The 8,273-nt window shown below is 38.5% G+C and overlaps 1 non-coding gene across 1 annotated transcript; it reads left to right on the top strand.

The window, feature by feature from the left end:
• Positions 1–1,674: 1,674 nt before the first annotated feature.
• LOC123243332 lies at positions 1,675–1,781 on the top strand. Its single transcript, XR_006505880.1, has one exon. It is a non-coding gene; the product is annotated as a U6 spliceosomal RNA (small nuclear RNA).
• The last annotated feature ends 6,492 nt before the right edge of the window (positions 1,782–8,273 follow it).

Below are 8,273 nucleotides of genomic sequence, written 5' to 3'. Positions count from 1 at the left end.
TAGCTGCCTCAGGGTCCTAGCTCCTACCTTAACAGACCAGATTCCCTATCAGGTCATATGTTTGATTAACCTCCTCCTCCTCTTTGATCTTGTGGTTGTCAATTAAGCCAATGTCAAATCATATGCCATGTCACACGATCATTAACTTCCTCCCATTCCCCATTCCTTGATTCTCCAATAAAAGATCGGGGACATGTATAGCTCGCTCTCTCTTTTTCCACCATCAGAGGAGCATGCATGCTGGAGCCCATGTTGTTGAACCCTTCATCTCTGAGTCTTTCTTCCTTTATTCTGTTCCCCACCTCTCTCTCTCTATCCCCTTCACCCATTTCCCTCAGTTTCTAACTTCCCTTCTCAGGTGTCAACACATGAATATATTAATTTGTGGCTGCAGGTAGCTACAAAAGTAGTCACATAAATACAAAATAAGGAAAAAAGTCAGAAGGCTTAAGAAAAATATGAGAGCTTATTTCAAAAGAAATTAAAATCATTTACCTCTTATGGTTAAAAAACTTGGTAGAGATATAAATTTTCATTGTAAGATCACAACCATCAAATAGATGCACATCTGACACTGGCAAGCTTCCTCCTGGGGAAGAGGTAGTATACATAATGTGAGCTGTCCTATGAACAGACAGCAACTGCTGTGAGGAACCAGCAGAAGCTGGAGCTGAGTTGGAAGAAGGGGAAGGCTGTCTCTGTTGGTGGCCCAAAGTAGCAGAGAGAGCCAGGAGAAGCTTCCAAGCACATTGTCAAGTACTCAAAGACAAGTAGAAATTATTCAACAAATACTAACTGCATACATTCAGAGCACTGTGGACTATACACAACATGTAGATAAGACAATATCTCAAATTTCTTTTGTATTTCTTTTATGTTCTAAGACAATGTTGATCAAAGAATACTAAATAAACTTGGTGATTTATATAAGTAACTGGGGATAAGAACTGGATCTATGATTTCATTAACTTAGGGAACTCCCAGGTGAAAAAATTCCCTCTACAAAGGAAAGCACCCAAGCTATGTTCTCTGGAACTTATTATCTAAGAGAGTTGCTTAGGGCACTGAGAAATGACTTTACCAAGATCACATTGCCAGTACATATTAGAGGTGAAACAAACCTATGACTTCAAGACCAGTTCTCTATCCAACACACCACCTACTTTTTAATGATTTATGTAAAAGAAATGGAAAACAAGACATCTGGTCTCTCTTTATATGCCCACAAATAGGAAAAGATGACTAGGCAATATGCTTGGTCTTTATAGAAAGCCCATCTAGAACAAAAGAAAAAAGAAATTTTTGTTTCTCTAGAAATGACATTTCACTTTTCTATACCAGCTATCCCTAAAGAGGTTAATAAAATTGTTAACTTTTCTTAATTTGTTCATTAAAGCTAAGCTATGCTGAGAATGAACTGAGGAAGACATTTAGCAGGAGTAAACTTTCAGAAAAGGGCAATGATAGTACTATGACTTCCCATAATACTTCCAAGAAGTCCCAGGGTGTTAAAATTAATTTCAGGAATGTCAATTCTAGTCATGCAATGTTAATAACCTCCTATACTCCAGTTAGTGAACAGTTGGCCAGTTCTTGCCAAGTGACCCGCTATGTATGTAAAGTCTATAAGAGATAAGATAAAGGAGGGGAACTATATAAAAAAATAGAAGATAAATGCTCATTTCAGCAGCACATATACTAAAATTGAAAGGACACAGAGAAGATTAGCATGGCCCCTGCTCAAGAATGACATGCAAATTTGTGAAATATTCCATATTTCTATTTGGGTATGTGTTTGGGGTTTTGTTTTTATAGATTATTCACATATAAAAATGAAATGTTTTACATGATAATACATGTATAGTCCAGAAAAAAATAATTTTAAAAGAAACAGAAGATAAAGATCTTATCCTTGAAATATTTCCAATGGAACTAGGACCAAAGGCTATGAATTTCTCTTAACAGGACTTTTAAAATTCTGAGAAAAGAAAACCTGATGACACATTTACAACTCTATTGAACCCATCTGCAAGAAATTAAAACTTTCTGGAGCAAAAGCTTTACCATAGTAGGCCAACCACCCTTGACATTCATCCAGAAAGAAGAAAAATGAATGGCTCACTAAAGTTTCCCATATTTGCCCAAAAGGAATCCAGTAGAGAAAATAATCTTCACTCCAGCCTAGTGACTCCAAAACCGAATTTCTTTCCCAAGGAAAAGTCTGATACTAACATTCCTAAAAGGAGAGAAAAAAAAAAAAAAGAGAGAGATCATAAACCCTCTGAAGCCAATCCCCAATACCCCTTCCTTAGATAGCTTGACTGCAAGAAACTAATCACATCTAGTAATTCATAAGAGAAGTCTACCCTTTGGCTCCAAATGAAGTTAGCTCTCCTCTACTGTTAGGACATGATAAGGGATACAAAATGAACTAGAGAGCTGAGCCTTTCAGATTGTGTTCTCCACCCTCTTCTATAAGCCCCAGGGATGTTTCCTTGCCTCCTACTAAGGTATCAGTTGATCAGTCACAGTCCTGCCACACTGATCACAAGCACCTTCCTATTGGTGGAAAGAAGAAGCTACCCATGGGGCATCTGACATTAGAGAGGCTCTCAGTTCCCTTCAAGGTCTACTCCAAGTAATATCCAAAGCCACTGCCCCCTCCAAGTCGGCCAGCTCCAGGACTGAGGACACTGATAGAAGATGGACAAGCTTCTCTTAGGCATTTCTCTTCTCTGCTTCACATGGACTGGGTCTTGGGAATCAAATGTAAAGGATTCAAGTAAATATGCTAAGTCTGGTAAGGAGTGACTACAAGGAACTATTTTCTTCTCTCTAGATACTAATGCCCTTCTCCACACCCATTTGAGGACTACTAAGTCTTTCCTCCCAGACTGTGCTAGTTTTGAGGAGTCTGGAACTGAGGCTGGGCTTACTGCCCTTGGAACTAACAAGGAAGCCATTGGTAGAGAATGGGAGTTGTGCCTTCTTCTACTGTGAGTCTTCTTCAGTCATCTCCTGTCCTCCTCTCTGCTTGTCCCTTCCCATGGTTTCAGCAAGGAAGAAAAATTCTGGGAAAGGACAGACTAGTGTGGTCATAGGTAAGGTTGGTTGCAGAGAATGGGACCCCAGATTTCCCCAAAACAGCTTTCCAGCTTCCATAACAACCAGAGTCACTTGGCAGCTTAGCATTCACACCCTGTTTTCTGTTATGCAGGCTTTACGTTCACTCTGAAATGTACAACATGCAAAATGATGACTCAAAATGGAAAGTGTGAAACAGGCTTTGGTACCTGTATTGCAAAGCCCGATGAGAGCTGTTCAACTATGAAACTATATTATAGTAGGTGGAATAAAGGGAAGGTGGACTGATTAGGTCTGAAGTAATCTTGATAGACTCATGTGGGTTGTGGCTTTGGGCATCTCAGTTCCTGGGCTAGGGAGACTCCTAGTGGTCATGCCGGTGGAGCATCCAGGAATAATCCTGTTAGTTCAGGGATCCCTGGGAGGTGTGTTCCCATGGACAATCCTAAACAAAAGGTAAAAGCTTTTCAAGTAAATTTTCCTATATCATCAGGGCTGGAGGGGAAAGGAATGGAGATGGCCATTGTAATTATCTTGAATTCTCTAATCTAGACCCTTGGAAATGTTTGTCTCCCATTTTCCTAGATGGAATCTTACAAGTTGCAACGATGTCATGTAAAACCAATTGCAGGACAGTAAGAAGATTGATAAATAACAAGGAATATGAATTTCAATGCTGTCTGGGTCGAAACTACTGTAATAGACTCTAGAAGCCCTGACTTTCTCATCCCTCCCCATACACACATTAATTTCTAGGGAATTATGACCTCAGTATGAAAACTCTCTTGGCATTGTTCTGTCTGAACTATGCGTAACTCCCAACTAGCAAGTTGGTGTTTCTTACTCCTACTTACAGGATTCATTGACCAGTTCCTTATCTCTGTCCCTTCCCAAATAGTACATGATGTCCATGTATAGGAAGATGGCTTGAATATATCATACTATAAAGGGAACTTCCTCTTGAATTAGACCTTTTGAGAACAAGATACCTCTCCCTCCGAATTCCTTCATCTTCCCTTGGACACAATTCCTAATATCAAGCTATTGCCAAAGCCTATCAATTTCACCTCTACAAAAACTTTCCTATACCTGTCCCTTTCACTCCTCTGGCACAGCCACCACTGCAGGCCCTCATCACCTCACACATATTACTGCAATAGTCTGCTGGTGGATCCACCTTCCTCAAATCTCCCCCTACTCCAATCCATCATCCCTTCAGCCACTAAAGTGATTTTCCTAAAATACAGATTCAATCATTTCACTCCCCTACTCAATAAAGTCCAGTGGGAATTAACAGAAAAGGAAATCAAAATCTAAACAATCTCATCTCAGAAAAAGAAATTGAACAAATCATCAATGAATTCTCTAAGGAAAAAGCCCCCAGGCCAAATGGATTCATAAGTAAATTCTAACAAACATTTTAAGAACAATTGATTCCAATAATCTAAACTATTTGGGGAAATTGCTGAGGAAAGAACTCTAATAAATTCCTTTTATGACACAAATATGATATTGATACTCAAACCTGGAAAATCAAAAACAGAAAAAGAAAACTATAAACCAGTATCCTATTGAGTAATTTCTAAGCACAGGAATGCAAATAAGAGAATCAAAGTCTCCAAGCCAAAAAGAAATAGGTTTGTTGAAAGAGGGCCAGTCTCACAATAAAGCCAGAGTTCTGGTCAAGACCAAAAGACCCCAAGCCTTGTGAGAGGACTTCTTTTATACCCCAAGAATATCACAACTTGTGAAATAATCTAAGACTGTGATAAAAATAGAGAGATGGGGATTGGTTGAAGTAATCAGAAATACTTATTGGTAGAAGTCACTTGATAGACAAGAGGGAGTTGGGAGCCTGAACCCTTCTCTCTAAGCCTGATGATGACAAGGATGATGTATACTAAGATGGCCAGGATAAGGAGAGGTGCCAAGCCCCCAAGCCAGGCAAAAGCCTGATGAAGTACACTAGGATGTGAGGCAAAAGCCTCTATGATAAAGAAGACCCAGTCACAAGTTCAAGACCATAATTGCTGGGGGTGCATGATATAGTAATTTTAAGGCTAAGGCTAAAACTGAGGCCTATGCTAACAATGATTATCTATATTGAAGCAGTTCTTTACTTTTGGTTCAAAACCTTAAAAACTTATACTAAAATAATCACAAAAGGCCTACTAAAACCATCACTTATGCTAACATTATTTAACTATCTTAGAAATACAATTATGATTATCAAAATACTATGCTAACATTAAAATCTAATCCTCATATAAGGGGGTAAGGATTTTTCACTCACAATCTCTAATGATTATTGATGCAAAAAATATAAATAAAATACTAGCAAGGAGATTGCAACAATATATCACAAGGATCATACACTATGACCAGGTGAGTTTTACTCATACTTTATACTTTACTATATTTACATACTTTACTGTATTTACATACAAAATACTTTACATACTTTATTGTATTTACATACAAAATATTTTACTGTATTTATATACAGGAATGCAGGGATGTTTTAGTATTATGAAAACTATCAATATAATTGATCATATCAATAACAAAACCAACAGAAACCATATGATTATTTCAACAAATACAGAAAAACTTTTGACAAAATACAACACCTTTTCCTATTAAAAATACTAGTAAACATTGGAATAAAGGGGACATTCCTGAAAATGATAAATAGCATCTATATAAAACCATAAGCAAGCATTGACTGTAATGAGGATAAGCTGATGTATAATTGCTATAAAATTCTAGTTTTATATAAGTTAAGAAACTTGCTACCTCCCAGAATCCAGAAAGAGAACTGCTTGGAGAAGTCACCATGGAGATGCCTGCAGAAACCTCACACTGCACCAAAAGATCCAGAATGAACTTTGAGTTGTAGTGAAATTAAACTGTGGGGGGTTGTAACACATTTATTTTGTATGTATACTCTTATGCCAAAGGGGATTGCCCCCTAATTGGCTTTTTGTCAATGCACCCAGCAATCATTGGTTTTGTTCTTTTTTCTTTTATCCATAAATTATTGTAATTTATAAGTTGGTTATGTTTACAAGATCCATTGGGAGGCTGGTCTTCCAAAGGATTTGGGGGGGGGGGGGAATATTGTGTAATTGGAATCTGTTCTAAAAACTACGATTCCCAGCAAAACTACTATTCCCAGAACCCCACTCACTTCCTGTCATTACATGCTGACGTATGTAATTTGGTGGAGTTCCATGTCTAGCATTTTTTTCCTTCCTATTGGTGGCTTTGATGGAGTAGGCATTTTGAGCAGGTAGAAAAACTTAGTTACATGGTTCTATTTTGTCAGATAATAAACTTTAAAAAATAATACTTGTATTTGCACAATTATTGCACATTAAATTAACTCTTACACTAGAAGCCAAGAGTGAAGCAAAGATGCCTATCATCACCAATACAATTAATATTGTACTAAAAATGCTAGCTATGGCAATGAGAGAAGAAAAAATTAAAGGAATTAGAATAGAATGAGGAAATAAAGCTATCACTCTACAGATGATATGATAAAATACTCAGAGAATCCTCAAGAGTCATCCAAAATACTAATCAAAAAAATTAACAACTTTAGCAAAGTTGCAGAAAATAATATAAACCCAGATAAGTCATCAGCATTTATCTATATTATTAATAAAACCCAATAGCAAGAGATAAGAAGAAAAAGCCCACTTACAATAGCTATAAACAATATAAAATACCTGGGAGTCTACCCACCAAGACAAATCTAGGAACTATATGATTCCACTTATAAAACATTTTTCAAACAAATAAAGTCAGACCTAAACAACTAGAAAAACAATAATAGCTCATGAGTAGGCTGATCCAATTTAATAAAAATGACAATTCTACCTGAATTAATTTACTTTTTTGGTGTTACACCAAAATACCAAAAAAAGTACTTCATAGAAGCTAGGTAGCACAGAGGATATAGCACGACCTGGAATTAGGAAAACTTGGGTTCGAATTTGGCTTTAGACATGCCCAAGCTATGTAATCTTGATCAAGGTCAATCATTTAACCTTGATTGTGTATCTCTTGACACTTTTTGATCTTAGAAATGATACTAAGACATGTTATGGTTTAATTTTTGGTAGGAGTTTGACAAAAGTGAGGAGAGCGGTTTGATAAAACACTTAGTTTAATTTGAGAAAAAGTATAGATAGTGTGTTTTTAAAAATTTGTACCCTGGGGACTTCATTTCCCACTATTCTTTACTCTTCCTGGGGTTCCCTTGTCTTGCATCCCTGTGTTGCGCCCTGGCATGGATTTGTTTATAAATTTGCTGAAACCCATACTGTGAGGCTTTTTTGATTTTGGCTTGAGTGCAGCAGTTTTCTGGGTCTCTGGCTTTTTCCTCTGCTCACTCAGCTGAAGGAACTCCTTTCTCTCTCACTTTTGTTGTTATTAAATCCTATTAAATTTAAATACTTGGAGTATTCATTTTTAGTCTTACATATATGGTGACTAGAAGGGATTTCAGAACCTTTAAGTGAGTAGAGAAACCGGGTTTCTTCTCCTGCCATGGGCTTCCCTCCTCCTCTCCCCCTCCAGGGAATTCTCTTCAGAGTTTCCCCGGCTCACTGCCTACCCCCACCCACCACAAAAGCCAGGAAGCCATGTCTCTCCAGAAGCTCAGGGCTCTAGCAGCTCTCCTCCTGCTCCTGCCACTGCTTCCCTGAGGTCTCCTGACTGCTCCCTCCCACGGTCAAGTCCCTGAGTCTCCTGGTCTCTCTGGGTAGAATCTCCAAGGAGAAGGTAATGTATATATTTCCCCTAGCTGAGTGGCTGGTACTACAGCCTGTTTTAAAACTTGCACTAGCCACTTTTCAGCACAGGAACACAGCACAGCCTTGGCTCACCCTCCTTCACCCCAGCTGAGGCTTTGGGCTCCCACCACCCTGGCATAGTAGTTCCTGCACACAGTAGGCATTTAAACTTCCAGTTTCCTTCCCCACCCACTGCCCAACTCCATCCCTAGGCTACTGGGGGGGAGGAGCTTACACCTGACAATTTAGCAGGGGGGGGGGGGGAGGGGGGGGGTGTCTCCTGTCCCAACATCTGCATCCTAAAACTCCTTGCCTCCAAGTACATTGTTTTGTCATTCAGCTAAAATTGAGGAGACAAGATGTTGCAAACCATGCTTGAAACTCTAA

The sequence above is a fragment of the Gracilinanus agilis genome, chromosome 3 (genome assembly GCF_016433145.1).
Source record: "Gracilinanus agilis isolate LMUSP501 chromosome 3, AgileGrace, whole genome shotgun sequence".
NCBI classification, from domain to species: domain Eukaryota; kingdom Metazoa; phylum Chordata; class Mammalia; order Didelphimorphia; family Didelphidae; genus Gracilinanus; species Gracilinanus agilis.
This window is presented reverse-complemented; position numbering and strand designations above follow the sequence as displayed.